The sequence below is a fragment of the Saccopteryx leptura genome, chromosome 5 (assembly GCF_036850995.1).
Source record: "Saccopteryx leptura isolate mSacLep1 chromosome 5, mSacLep1_pri_phased_curated, whole genome shotgun sequence".
In the NCBI taxonomy this organism is placed as follows: domain Eukaryota; kingdom Metazoa; phylum Chordata; class Mammalia; order Chiroptera; family Emballonuridae; genus Saccopteryx; species Saccopteryx leptura.
In genome coordinates, this window is record NC_089507.1 from 13,324,191 (window position 1) to 13,339,106 (window position 14,916).

Genomic DNA, 14,916 nt, shown 5'->3' on the forward strand with positions numbered 1-14,916 from the left:
TACAACTCCTTTATCTCCATTATCACAAATACAGTGGCCCTGGCCGGTTGGCTCAGCGGTAGAGCGTCGACCTGGAGTGTGGGGGACCCGGGTTTGATTCCCGGCCAGGGCACACAGGAGAAGCGCCCATTTGCTTCTCCACCCCCCCTCCTTCCTCTCTGTCTCTCTCTTCCCCTCCCGCAGCCAAGGCTCCATTGGAGCAAGGATGGCCCCCGGGCGCTGGGGATGGCTCTATGGCCTCCACCTCAGGTGATAGAGTGGCTCTGGTCGCGGCAGAGCGACGCCCGGACGCCCGGAGGGGCAGAGCATCGCCCTCTGGTGGGCAGAGCGTCGCCCCTGGTGGGCGTACCGGGTGGATCCCGGTCGGGCGCATGCGGGAGTCTGTCTGACTGTCTCTCCCCGTTTCCGGCTTCAGAAAAATACCAAAAAAAAAAAAAAAAAAAAACAAAAACAAATACAGTGAAAACAACTGATGTCGCAATCATGTATTTGACATCTGTCTTCCCTACTGTAATGTAAGACTGAAATTGTTTACCTCTAGACCATCAGAGAATAAATGGTTCTAGATGCGCCATCCCACCCTAAGCAAGCTGTATGAGGGGTCTGCTCCCAAGTACCACAGGGGAACTCACTACAGAGATGCAATATGGCCCCAGCAGCAGAGGTGTCTCTCTGTCGCCCTCTGCAGCCTCACGCTGGGCTGACTGCTCAGAAAGACAAGAGGCTGCCGCCCAAAGATAAACATCATGTCCCAGGAGGGAGGTTAATGAATGAATAGAAAGTAATAACCACCCGATATTTTCTCTTAACTTAGAAATGTGTGGCTCTTTCTGGTAGTTTATGTGACATATGGTTTTGCTAGTAATCTCCTACAGGAAGAAGCCCCATTTTGGAAGGAGTGTGTGTTTTTGCTTGACCTGCCACTGCTGGCGGAAGCAGCTGCTTTGTCTATATATGTTAGTTCCTCTTATTAAAGCTCTTAAGACTTTGGGTAAGGCTACGTGTCATTCCTTTGGAATTGATTCTGAATTTGGACTTTTGGGGCTTTCCTCCAACAACCAATGTAGAACCGTGATGCATGAAAGACAAGATGCCCCAGAGGTGAGCTCCACGAATGTCCGGCTCTCTGTGCCTCGTGGCATATTTCTCTTGGGGTTTAGAGAGGCAGGTTCACGTTCACTAAGCTGAAGTGACAGAGACTGGAATTCTAGGCTTCCAAAGTGACTAGAAGATACAGGAGAGGGTGTTGGAGGCGGTGAGAACTGATACATGTGTCAGAGGGAAGGATCTGTGTGAGGATTAAATTTGGGTCATTGTAATGATTAACTTTATGTGTCAACCTGACCGGGCCAAGGGATGCCAGATAGCTGGTAAAACATGATTTTGCATGTATCTGTAAGGGTGTTTCCAGGAGAGATTAGCAATCGAATTGGTAGACAAATACCACTTTCACCAGTGCTGGTGGCCATTATCCTTTAAGCTGAGGGCTTGAAGAGAACAGAGAGGCAGAGGGAGAAAGAGCCTGTCCCCTTCCTGACTTGGGGCAACTGCCCCCTCCCGCCCTCTGACAGTGCTGCTCCTTGTTCTCAGGCCTTTAGACTGACTAGGACTTATACCATTGGCTCTCCTGGCTCTCGGGCCTTCCTGTTTGGACTGGAACTAGACCATCAGCTTTACTGACCCTCCAGCTGACCCTCACCTCTGAAATTGTGTGAGCCAGTCTCTCATAATAAATCTCTTTTTATCCATCTATCTATCTATAAATCCCATTGGTTCCATGTCTCTGGAGAACCCTGACTAATTTGGTCATTGACCAGGGACTGGACGTTGCATAGTTAGACCCCATCGTATTTAGGAGGCAGAAGTTGCTGCAGAGCAGAGAACTGAATGGAGAGAGAAGTCATGCACTAATGAGAGGTGCAGTAATCCGGCCCGTTGCTTCTTAGCATTTTGGCTAAGACCAAATATTAAACTTATTGAATAGATACTACATTCAAGGACAATATATTAAATGGATTTTTGGAGCACGGAAATGGGATAGAAGCCTGCCGTATCCATTCCCTACATCTACCCGGTGTTGTAGAACTTCTGCAAACAGTGCATCCCTTGGGAGGAATATAAAAAGAGTAATCTGGACCAGGCCAAAAAAGAAAAAGAAGAAGAAATGAAAGAAAAAAACTGCACTGAGCATTTCTGGTGTTCATTGGAAACTTCAGAAAGACAATGATTTTGGAGTATCATTTTCTAGGGTAAGGGCCATGCCTTATAACTAAGCATATGACTAAAATTGACCAATCATTGACAAATAATAGAACTAAAATTGGTAAGACCAAAAGGAAGTCCTAGCAACTATGGAATGCCTTGCAGGACCATACTCTATACGTATTAAAAGAAGATAACATAATCCAAACTCCCTACAGTGCGTTATAACAATGTCTATCATGCTACCAAAAATTAGCAGACTCATGAAAGAGCAGAAAAGCGTGACATCCATAATCAAGATTTAAAAAAAAAAATAGTCAATAGAAACAGAGTTTAGAATGACACAATGTTGGAATTAGAAGAAAATGACTTTAAATAAAATGATGGTTATAGTAAATAGACAGGTGAAAAATTTTAGCAGTGAAATTAAAAGAACAAAAAGGAACTAAGTAGAAATTCTAGAAATGAAAAGTCAAATATCCAAAATGAAAAAAAACTTTCTTTAGTTGGGTTTAACAGAGATTGGGGACTACTGAAGAGTTATGAGCTTGAATAGAGATGAAAAGAGACAAATCATCCCATCTGAATAATAGAGAGAAAAGCTACATGTCTGTAATTAGCAGATGCATTTAGAATCCGCGTGGCATACTTGCTCACATGTGTCAAGCAGTCCTCCCGCCACACTCTAGGTGGGCAGCTGTGTGTGCAGGCACTCTGCTAAGGACGATGCTGACTCCACTCCCGGCCCACATCACCGAAAGAAGGTTGATGATGAAAGTAGGTCAAACAGCAAAGTGACGGAGGATGGAGGACATTTTACCCCCATCGAGACTAAGCACTCCTTGACAAATTAATTACTTTACAGCATATAAATATTTACATATTCATTTATTCAAGAAGCATTTATTTTCACGCACCTATTATAAAGCTTATAAGTAATGTTTGTGGTAGAACACTGTGAATACACACAGTGTTCATATAAAAAAATGTCCCTGCCCTCCAGCGTCTAGCCATCTTCATTGATGGTAACATATAGTCTATTGTGTGACTGATTTGCCAGTTTCTTTTATTAAACCTGAGAGAGAGAGAGAGAGAGAGAGAGAGAGAGATCCTACAATGGGCTAGGCACTGTCCCAGGTGCTGGGAACCAGACAAAAATTCCTACTTTAATTGATCTTACATTATAGTCAGAGAAGAAAAATAGTAATAAAAAAAAAAGTTGCCAAATAAAAAAATAAGTAAATTTCAAAATATACAATTTGCCAAATAGGAAGTAGGGATAAGGTCTAGAAACTTCTGCTGGTGGTCAGGTTGGGAGGTTGAGAGGGGAGCACTTGTAATTTTAAATATGGTGCCAGGGAAAGTGTAATTGCTGTTATATTTGGGCAAAAATATCTAATGAGATGAAAAAGTTTATTACCCTATTTTGATTATTAGCAACCATTACAGTGTATTACATTATAACATATATTTGTGGAGTAATTACTCTGACTCACTTATGAAGTTATTCCATTATCATTTATTGGCACTTACTATGGACGAAGTAGTACCTTAAATTAATTGGTTTAGATAGCCATAAACCACCGAGTTTAACAATCTATTCACAAATTTATTGCCTCAGAAATTAAAATTAAATCAACTCCCTTATTCCCGAATGTGGAAGTTAAACCAATCTACTATTTCAAAAACCATGAAATAGAGCACTACAGAAAAAGAGTAGAAAGTAAACATGTGAAGTAGTAGGCTGCTCTTAATTGTGATAGAAATGAATGGCAATGCATTTGTTTTTACCAATAGAAAAGGTTTCATCTTTTAAAAAAATTATTTATTGACTCTAGTGAGGTAGGAAGGGAGAGGGACGGAGAGAGAGAGAGAGAGAGAGAGAGAGAGAGAGAGAGAGAGAGAGGATATCAAGCTGTTCCTGTATGTGCCCTGACTGGGGATCGAACTGGCAACCTCTGCACTTAGGAATAATGCTCTCAGCAACCGAGCTATCCGTCCAGGGTGAAAGCTTTTGTCTTACAAAGCCTGAATTTACTGAAAACAGATCAGCCGGCATCTTGGTTGCTCCATATTTCTGACCTTCTGCGTCTCAATAGTGACATATGCAAGGGGTTATTTTTCACTGTTACACACACACACACACACACACACACACACACACACACTGGCATTACATGTCAATCTCAGGTTTCAGTGGTGAGTAATAGGCCATGAATTATGAATTTAAAAAGTAGTGATGATAGTAATAGATGTAGTCATTTCACCATAACAAGAATCATGCTTGTCTTCCTTCTCTTTGTAAGTATGGCTGACAGCGAAACCGAATATTCTCTGTGGCTTCGCGTAGGAATAAAGGCTGCACTCCACAGTTCACAGTCCTGTTCAGACTCTAGCATGTACTTTTGAATTATGGACAGTGTTTTTCTTTCCCAGACCCTAAGCCTGGGGATCTCTGGTGATGAAAATGGCTAATAATGTTTCCATGTCTCTCCACGAATCAATAACTATGACAAAATCACCCAGAATTTCAATGGCCCTGTGATCTGTCTGCGTCTCCTTTGAATTGGCCACAAGGTAATTCCCGAGCAGAGACTTCACATTGGGGCTCGGAAGTACATTCTTCACTAGTTGAGCAAATGTGAATTTATCTGCTGGCATGGCTGTTTTTTTTTCAAATGGGTTTATGGCTCATAAACACGCAAACACAGAAATTGAAATGGAATATGGAAAATATTTAATTAATCCCTAAGAAGTTAGGGACAGAGGCAATAGAGAAGTAAAGAGAATACATAAGGCCCTGGCCGGTTGGCTCAGCGGTAGAGCGTCGGCCTAGCGTGCGGAGGACCCGGGTTCGATTCCCGGCCAGGGCACACAGGAGAAGCGCCCATTTGCTTCTCCACCCCTCCGCCGCACTTTCCTCTCTGTCTCTCTCTTCCCCTCCCGCAGCCAAGGCTCCATTGGAGCAAAGATGGCCCGGGCGCTGGGGATGGCTCTGTGGCCTCTGCCCCAGGCGCTAGAGTGGCTCTGGTCGCAACATGGCGACGCCCAGGATGGGCAGAGCATCGCCCCCTGGTGGGCAGAGCGTCGCCCCTGGTGGGCGTGCCGGGTGGATCCCGGTCGGGCGCATGCGGGAGTCTGTCTGACTGTCTCTCCCTGTTTCCAGCTTCAGAAAAAAATGAAAAGAGAATACATAATAAAACAGTAGCCTTTACTAAAAACAGATCAGAGTTCATTTTGTATTTTCAAATATATTTCTGAAAAAAAAAACAGGGTCCCATATAATTTGGAGTTCATACTGTGGTGATAATTTCTGCTGAAAACTGCCACCATACCTTACAGTCTACCATTTCAGAAGGGCGGCAGCAGGTTAGCCACTGAAAACCATGGGAAAATGTCATCATTGAATTTTGTCACTTTATGAATTTTGGAGAGAGAACACTGACCTTCCTAACCGGAGCTGTCTGATTTTTGCCTGATTGCAAAATTACCTCTTTTTATCTATCAGTTAATTAAGAAGGAAGGAGCCAGAAGGTGTTTGGATTTGCTGGAAATGATCTACAGGATCTAAATGCAAATAGAGTAAATTTAATTCTCCTTAGAACTGCCGCTTGAAGATGATGTGATTCTCGTGAAATACATGCTAGTCGACGTCTCTCTCTCTCTCTCTCTCTGTCTGTCTTTCCAGCTCTGTGTACATCTCACTCACTCTCTTTGGTCCTTGTCACTCCCTTATCGCTCTGTCTGCCCCCCTCATCTTGACGTTTCTCTGGCTGCCTGTCTCTGCCTTTGTCCCATGTCTCTGCTTGGATCTCCCCTTTACCTTCCTCTGCTCTCTCTCTCTCTCTGTTTCTCTCTGCCTCTGACTCTGTCAGCCAGGTCCCATTCGATCCTTACTTTTGTGTCGATGCCTGCCTCATGAAACATTTAGAGAGAGCTTTTGTCTGCGGAGACAGGATAATTATTGCACGCAATTGCTCAACAACTAGATGATCAAAGGCCATGGTCCTTTCCAAATCAGTCCTAAGTGCTTGTGATTTTCCACATCACTGCTTCGTGCTGTTGGTAGACCTCGCCAGAGAACACAGCAGCAAACACGGGTGACGGCGGTGTTCTTCGGGCTCCTTGAAGATCCATCACCCAAGCCCACTTTTCTTTTGCTCCTCTGTGAAAATGGCCAACAGTGCTGACTTCTGTGGCGGTATCTTTTGTGGGGGAGTTGGGAAATTATCTGGAGTTCCCTATAAGTATGGTGACAAGACCTCCTGGTTGACCCCAGGACAGCGCCAGATTTTGAGAATTGTCCTTTTCTCCTAGGTGTTCGTACCCCTTTTTGTATTCACAAATGTTCTGGTTTAGATGGCAAATTATATGGTCACGCTATATCAATGACCAAAATGTTCTGTTCCCACAGAATAATGTGCCGTTGTTTCCTGAACGGCAACCTCATCACAGTTGATATAAAAATTATGCAAGCTCATTAAAAATGAATTAGTAGGAAAGATCAAATAAGAACTGTATGTAGGTGCAGACAGTTCAATATTATTTTAATATTATTGTGCTATTTTTCAGCTTTAATAAATGAAGGACCTCCTGTCATTTGTGACAACATAGATGCATCTTGAGGACTGAAGGCTGGGTAACTAGAATCAGTCACTGCCCGGACTCCTCTTACAGACCCATCGAAAAGAATGAAACTCCTACAAGCAGATACTGGCCTGGTGGTTGCCTGGGGCTGGGGGCCGGGCTAAACGGAGAGAGGCTGTCCACAGGGGATTCACTTTCAGTTCTGTTAGATGCACTGGGTCTAGAGACCCGCTGTACAGCACGGGGGCTGTAGTTAGCAACACTGTGTTGTGCACGTAAACATTTGTGAAGGCGGTAGATCTCACATGAAGTATTCTTACCGACAGAAAATAACGTAAGTCATTTGGGGAGCCTTCATTGGAACGCTTGTGGCGAGACCTGCAGCTTGGTGTTCAGAAAAAGAACGGGTTTGAATCTAAGCTCTGCCACTTTCTGTTTGGGAGACTCTGGAAAAGTGACGGAGCCTCAGCTGAGCCTCTTGGATCCCACCTGTCGCCCGGCAGTATGAAGAATGCCAGCCTTTGCTGTGTCCTGCGGTGGGTAGGAGCTTCAAAGGAGGTTACTCGTACACAGCCCCAGGCTAGGAACGTTCCTTCTCCCGCCTAGTGGATGCTGGGGGGAATGTGTTCACACTCAGCACCCAGAGTACAAAGGAAGATTTCAGAATAGACGGCAATACCTTTTAGGACAGCAGCAAGTATAGCTTCCTGCCTACCCACAGGTCTATCTTCAGTGGTGCTTCTTTTTAATAATAACTTTATTATAAATACGAATTAAATGAAAATTATCCTGTACTGTTTCTTGTCTTCATGCTCACACAAGTAACCCTTGTTATAAGTATACATATTTTAGTTCCCAAAAGACTCATTTCCCATGTTCACTGATCTTTACACTTTATATAAACATTATTAATGCTCAAGCAATGTAACTGCAAATTTTCCTTTGGGATCAGTAAAAAAAAAAAAAAAAAAAATGAGAATGTAAGTTATATTTGTGTGAAGTAGGTTCTTCTGATGACAAAAAAATAAATATAATTTATGAATTGAGTTTTAAAATGATTTAGGATTATAGTTTATTTTCTTGTCCAACAGAGCGTTTCTATATAATAACATAATGAAACTTTCTGCCCCTCCCTTCCCCTGTCTACATTAATTTTCATATAGCTCAGGCTCCCCTGCTCGTTCTATGATTGGCAAGTTACCTGACTACTGTCCTTTGGAAACAGGCTTAAAAGCACTTTACAAAAAGTATTTGTTTTATTCATTCTATTCAGCTTCTTTTAATATAAAATCCTATACAGCCTCCTAGTTCGTTATAAGAAATGTAGTAAAAAATAGGCCTTATAGGAAAAAAAATGAAGGATTTTTGAGAACAGGTGTGCTGTAATCTAACTTATGTTTTAGTCAAGAAATATTCATTGTGCACTGGCAAACATGAACAAAGAATTAAACAATAATAAGAAAGTCTTCTAAATTTCACTTGAATATGACCTTGCCCTAAGAAAAGATGCAGATAAACAGTGCCTAGAATACAGGACTCTAACTATAAGAAGAAGAAACTTCCATGCAAGAAGCACTTTACAAACATCTATCATTTAACCTTCACAAGAACGCCATGTGCCAGATAATATGATAATAGACAAATGGCAGATGAGGACATTACAGGTAGAGAGATGTTTGCAGTTGATAAGTGGCAGCATCAAGATAGGAGCACACGGCCATCTGTGTAACTCCTGTGTCTGACAGTCTGACTTCTCTGTTACATGCTAACAGCTCTAATACATTATTAGGCTATTTCACTTATTGGGTGTGTCCAACTGCGTAGCTTTCAGCCACAGAATATGTTTTACTTTGTGGTATGGTTTTTATCCAACACCTGCCCCCTCCCCAGTTAGGCTTCTTAAATCATTCTACCTTGAATATGGTTACCCAAAACTTGGTAACCTGCATTCCTTTGCTAGAAATGTTGCCTCTAATCCCATTTTCTATAGGACATCTATCAAATTCCAGGTGGTATTAAAAAATAATGCAGTTGATGATAAAGCTGCAGTAGGAGATCCAATTTCTTCACCTGAAAGGTGGGGGTAATGCTAAGTGACACTCACTAATCTAAAGGAAGTTAGGAAACAGAGGAATGAAGCAATTCTTCCTGCAAAATTCTAAGATGCTAGCAGAAATAACATCTAAGCCATTTCAACTTCCAATCTGAAAACTACCTTCTTATCCTTTTGGGTCATTGTATTCAGTTCTCATCCTTTAGCAATGTATTTATTCTGTATATTGATTTTTTCATTAATTTAGCCAATAAGTATTTATTCAGTATATATAAGGCAGACCATGTCAGACACTTGGGAAGAAAAATCAAACAAGATACACATAAAACTCAAGTACTTACAGTGTCATGAATACCAATTCCTTGGTCCTGGCTACTCATTAGAATCACCAGGGTAGCTTTAAAGCAGGGGTCCCCAAACTTTTTACACAGGGGGCCAGTTCACTGTCCCTCAGACCATTGGAGGGCCAGACTATAAAAAAAAACTATGAACAAATCCCTATGCACACTGCACATATCTTATTTTAAAGTAAAAAAAACAAAATGGGAACAAATACAATATTTAAAATAAAGAACAAGTAAATTTAAATCAACCAACTGACCAGTATTTCAATGGGAACTATGCTCCTCTCACTGACCACCAATGAAAGAGGTGCCCCTTCCGGAAGTGCGGCGGGGGCTGGATAAATGGCCTCAGGGGGCCGCATGTGGCCCGCGGGCCGAAGTTTGGGGACCCCTGCTTTAAAGCTTAGCCATGCCTGGTGACTCTGAATCGAAGAGCTCAAATGTGAAACTGAACTTGAAAAACATCATTCTGTTCTGGGCCAATCCATGCCAGCTTTTCCTAAGGGCTGGAGTTGACAGTTTTGTTATTGCAAACTGGACCTCTAGTTGTTTCTCCATAAACACTGGATTGGACTGAATAGTGTCTCTCAAAAATTCATGTTCACAATAAAACTCAGATGTGACCTTATTTGGAAATTATGTCTTCACAGATATAGTTAGTTACATTTGGATGAAGTCATACTGGATTAGAGTGGGTCCTAAATTGAATGACTTCTACCTTTATAAAAGAGAGGAAACACCCCCCCCCCCACCACCACCACCACAGGGAAGGAAGCCATGTGTTAGTGAAGGCAGACATTGGAGTGATGCAGCTACAAGCCATGGAATGTCAGTGATTGCCAGCAACCAGATTATCAGAAACCAAGAGACAGGCTTAAAGCAGGCTGCCCCCTCAGAGCTACCAGAAGGAGCCATATGTCACCCTGATTCCAGGCTTCTGGTCTCCCAAACTGTGAGAGAATAGATTTCTATTGTTTTTAGCTATTCAGTTTGTTGTAACTTATTACAGAAGTCTTAGGACACTAACATAGACATCATTTAAGAGTTTTCAAAAACCTCAGAAAAAGTCATATTAAACCATGGCCAAACATTTACCCTTTACTTTATATAGAACATTCTCTTAAAACACAGAGTTGGCGCTGTGCTTACAGTACCTTCTTAATAGAACTGGACATTTTTACAAATTGCTACCCAGCATATTCATCCTAGGAATAATCACTATACACTATGACTGAGCAGCTTTCTACCCATGTGGCGTGGCCAGGGGTCTATCTGCTACAGTAAGTCTCTGTTGAATCTAAGCATTCACAAAGAGCTAACCTAGAAGTGAGGATCTTCCCATCTTGGTTTCAAATCAATCAATCAATCAGATATTTATTGAACACCAGATGACTTCCCATATCATTGAGACCAACAGCCAAATTCCCTACAATAGCCTACAGAGTGTGCACAATCCTCCCACCCAAACTCAGCTGTCTTACATTCGGCTTATATGATACATCCCATTCTGTCTTTGTCATCCACTGGCCTCTCTGCCTGATATGTCTCCTGGACAAGGAGAGAGGCCTCAAGAAAAATCAGTTCTGATGGTACCTTGACCTTAGACTCCCAGCGTCCAGGACTGGGTTGAAGTTACCCAGTCTTTTGTTATAGTGACCCTAGCAAACAAATACGCTCACCCTAAAATTTATTGCCCAACGTGGAACACCACTGAGAATGAAAAGGAGCACTACTATTAGTGACACCAAGTCAACTGGCATACACCGTGACCTTCCAAGCAGAGCAGGGTTTTGGCAGCCCTACCCGCTGTCCTGTCACTACGAATGTGAAATGTACTTTCTTTCGGCATATGTTTGTTGCCGGCTTGTCTCCACCAGACCGTAAATTCCTTGAGGGAAAGTATATATTTCTGTGTCTTCACTGCTCTAAACCCAGTGGCTAAATGCCTGGTACACAGTAGCTTCTCAATAAAAAGAATGCTGCGTAAATAAATGCAAACTGTGTGTGTGTGTGGGGGGGGTGGATGTGTTTCGTTCTTTATAGAAAGATGCCAGTGTTCATCGGTCTTTAGCAAAAAAGCTGCTATCTCAGTGTGACTCCCAATTATTTTTCGCCTGCTACACACTAAGCCGGTTAATTGGCATTTTACATATGTTATCATTCATTCTTACAATAACTTTGCAAGTGGAGTATGATCCCTATTTTATACTCAAAGAACCTGAGTACCTCAAAGGTTTTAAGATCAGCCCTCCTTTATCCCTCAGCAAGGATTCAAACTCAGGTCTGCATCTTTTTTTTTTTTTTAATGAAAATTATTGGGGTTACTTTGGTTAATAAGATTATCTAGGTTTCAAGTATATATTTCTGTGATACATGATCTGTGTATTTCCTTGCGTGCCCGCTACCTGAAGTTGAGTAGATCAGATCATCTTTTGTCACCATCTATCTGACCCCATTTAACCTTTACTCCCCCTACCACCCTTCTCCCTGGTAGCCAGCATATTGTTGTCTTGTGTTTGAGCTTTTGTTTGTTCATTTTTCTTGTCTGTTCATTTGTTGCTTAGCATCTCTCTCTCTCTCTCTTTTTTGCTTTGCTTCTTTTACTGCAGAAAAGATGTTTGCACATTCTCAGCAGTTAGAAAGGAACATAAACGCAGATTTGCAACTCATTAAGCCCACTGAAATGATCAATAGTTACTAGTCACAATGTTGTACATGCTGGAGTACAAATGATATCCACAAATTATATCAATGTGAGTTCAGAATAAATCATATTCAATTAAACAGAGTTGGTGGAAAGATCCCTAATGCTTTAATCCTAAATTCTCTATCAGCACTACAGAACACTCAAGGACCACAAATCAATGCTCCTAAATGGATGTGAGTAGCTCTTTCTCCTAATTTGATTTTTAGTAACTGCAGTAGACTGACACAAAATGTGAAACACTGTCCTTGAAAACAGGCAGCTAGGTCTGCTGCTCAACATTTTATTAGAAACTGAGCCAGGAAAATCCAATGTTAAAATATATCACAGCAGCTGAAGGGCTGCTGGAAAGAAAACTATGTCATTTCATGCCAATTAACTAGATGCTCCCTGATACCATTTTGTAAGTGACTAGTATCTTGACCACATCAAAATGTTGCCTAAGAGAATTCTTTGGAGTTACATAAAGTGAAGTCACAGTTTGCATGCAAATTTGGAACAGTATCATATAAACAATAAAGTCTCACACTATGTGCAAATTTGAAAGCAATGCAATACTAAAATTTTTGTTATATGTTTTTAAAGAATTTCATGACTTCAAAGCCAGCAAACTGGCTGAGCCGTGACCTGTTTTAAGGCAATAGAGTATCCCTCAAAACTTTTAACAGAAACTCTGGCTACCCCCGTTACCCTACCTTAAATTACTTGATGCCATCGAGAACACATTCTTCAGATAAAACACAACCTCTATAATTCACACCACCCAGGCTTTATTGTAAACCCAGTGGCATCAAAATTTTAATTCTGAAAATCTTAGCCTCACTCAATTCCATTCCACAAACGCCTGTCGATGATGACGTAGACTCATTAAATGTTCCTGAACGGTTTCTACTGCCAGGCATCTTCGGGTTTTATTAGAAAGAAGGTAAACTTTTGTGACATAAAAGTAAAATGATTTAGAAAAATGTCACTTCATTCCAGAGGCTAATTCTATGCCTCCCTCCAACACTCAGAACTCCCTGCGCCGCATGGGGTCTACCAGGTCCTCTGGCTCTTCCTGAGCTCCACAACATGGAACAGAGGGCTGCTTGGGAAACCAAAGGCCATGTTTTAATGCCCGCGATGACCGTACAGTGTAAAAGGCCCATTATACACACAGGCATACCTCGGACATAGTACGGGTTTGCTTCCAGACCACCACAATCAAGGGAGTCTTTTTTTATAGGTGGTAGGTCTTGCCTTCGATTTGTAAAAATCACAATGTCTGTGAAGTGCAATGAAACAAAGCACAAAGAAATGAGATTTGCCTGCACGGTCTTATATAAGCTTCATAAGACTCATTCATCAAGGAAGACATTGAACTCAGAACTGTTTCAGCTTGCCTACGATCAGAAGCCTAAAGACTAATGGAATGTGTCTGTGAACCTGGTCTGTCTGAACACCGAGGCCACACTACACTATTTATGTTTCATTCATCTCTGTCTCCTCCGCAGCATGAATAGCCTAACATTGACTGTTCAATGCATATTTGTTAAATGAATGAATCGATGTTGGTTGAATTCCAATGCAGAAAGGAGGCTCCTTGTATATGAATAAGTTATGATTTTCAAGGTTTCCAAAAACAATTAGCATTTCATTGGGACAGTCTAAAACGCCAGACCTTAGCAAACCTGTCACTTGGAGAGACGAGGGCATTCAGAAAGCTGAGCCTTGAGATCTTGCAGAGCCAGCCCTTGGTTGGTGGTGTTTAGCGTTAGGCCCTGCTGGTCAGTGGGGCTTAGCAGGGCAGGGGACCGTGGTGGTACTAGGGAACCCAGCACTGTCAGCAAACGTGGATGGTCTGAGAAAACGGTGCTGATAAAACAAACTTGGATCGTAAAAAGGAATAGACCAGAGTTATGAAAGTGGGATAAGATATCCTCACTGAGAGAAAGCAGTATTGTGCTCTCTCAGCCGGAAACACCAGGGGAAGCTGGTAAAAAGTGTCCCCCTGTGTAAGGTAAATTATGGGCCCTATCATACTGTCTGGATGACTAACGCCATTCAATTGAACATGACCTCAGGATTGCACGTGGCTAGAATCAAGCAGGACAATTTGTCTGATAAATGTTTTTACCGGCAAATATAGCTGAGCTTCTTGTATGCTTTGCGGGGGACCTCGGGCTGAACAAGTTTGAACTTCACGTTAATGATGATAAGTAGAAAATGCTGGTTTGTTTGTTTGTTTTTTTGAGGACTTTACAAAGCACTATCCAATTTGATAATGAAAACAGGCTCATGAGATAAGCCTGTTTGTATCGTATTATAGTTCGTATTTTATAAATGAGAAAATGTATAAAGCTTAGAAAACACACAGGTCAACTGATGTCCAGCTCAGATTTATTCCAGGTCTTTTCCTCCATGTTCTCGCTCCTTAACATGTGCTGCTCCGACCACCAGCCTCATCTGGGCCTTTGTTAGAAACGCAGAATCTTTGGACTCACCCGAGCTGTTGAATGTTGAATGTCTCTGCTTTGGGAATCTTATCTTGATTCCTTATGAATGAGGGAAAGCAGAGGGCACTAGGAAGAATCAGCTGCCAAGTTGTGAAACTTCTCAAAATATAATCGGATTTAAATGTTGATGATGGGAGCAGATACTTCCTGCTCCTCCGCCTGTTCTATCTACCTCTTCCTCTCTCTCTCTCTCTCTCTCTCTCTCTCTCCCTTCTCTCTAATAAAAATAAATAAATAAAAACTAAATCTAAAAAAAGTTTAAAAAAATTTATTTAAAAAAAAAAAAATGTTGACGGCCCCAGTGATAACAACATCGTTAATATAGGTGAAGATTATAGACTCTGACACTCGGCTTTGCCATTTACTGTGTGGCTTTGGGAACATTCTGTAACTCTTGAAACTTCAGTTCCTCGTTTGGAAATGGGGACAATAGGGATACTGAGCACATGAGGTTCCTGTGAAGGTCAACTGAAATGAGTCCTCAGAGCGGGCATGGGGTGAACCCGTCGTAACGCTTATTAGTTTAAGCAT

At 41.8% G+C, this 14,916-nt stretch overlaps 1 protein-coding gene and 1 pseudogene across 5 annotated transcripts in view; one reads left to right on the plus strand and one right to left on the minus strand.

The window, feature by feature from the left end:
- Positions 1–14,916, minus strand: part of KCNIP4 (potassium voltage-gated channel interacting protein 4) — a 1,008,442-nt gene that overhangs the window by 119,110 nt on the left and 874,416 nt on the right. The window lies entirely within an intron of this gene.
- LOC136407213 (U2 spliceosomal RNA) lies at positions 1,935–2,108 on the plus strand (annotated as a pseudogene).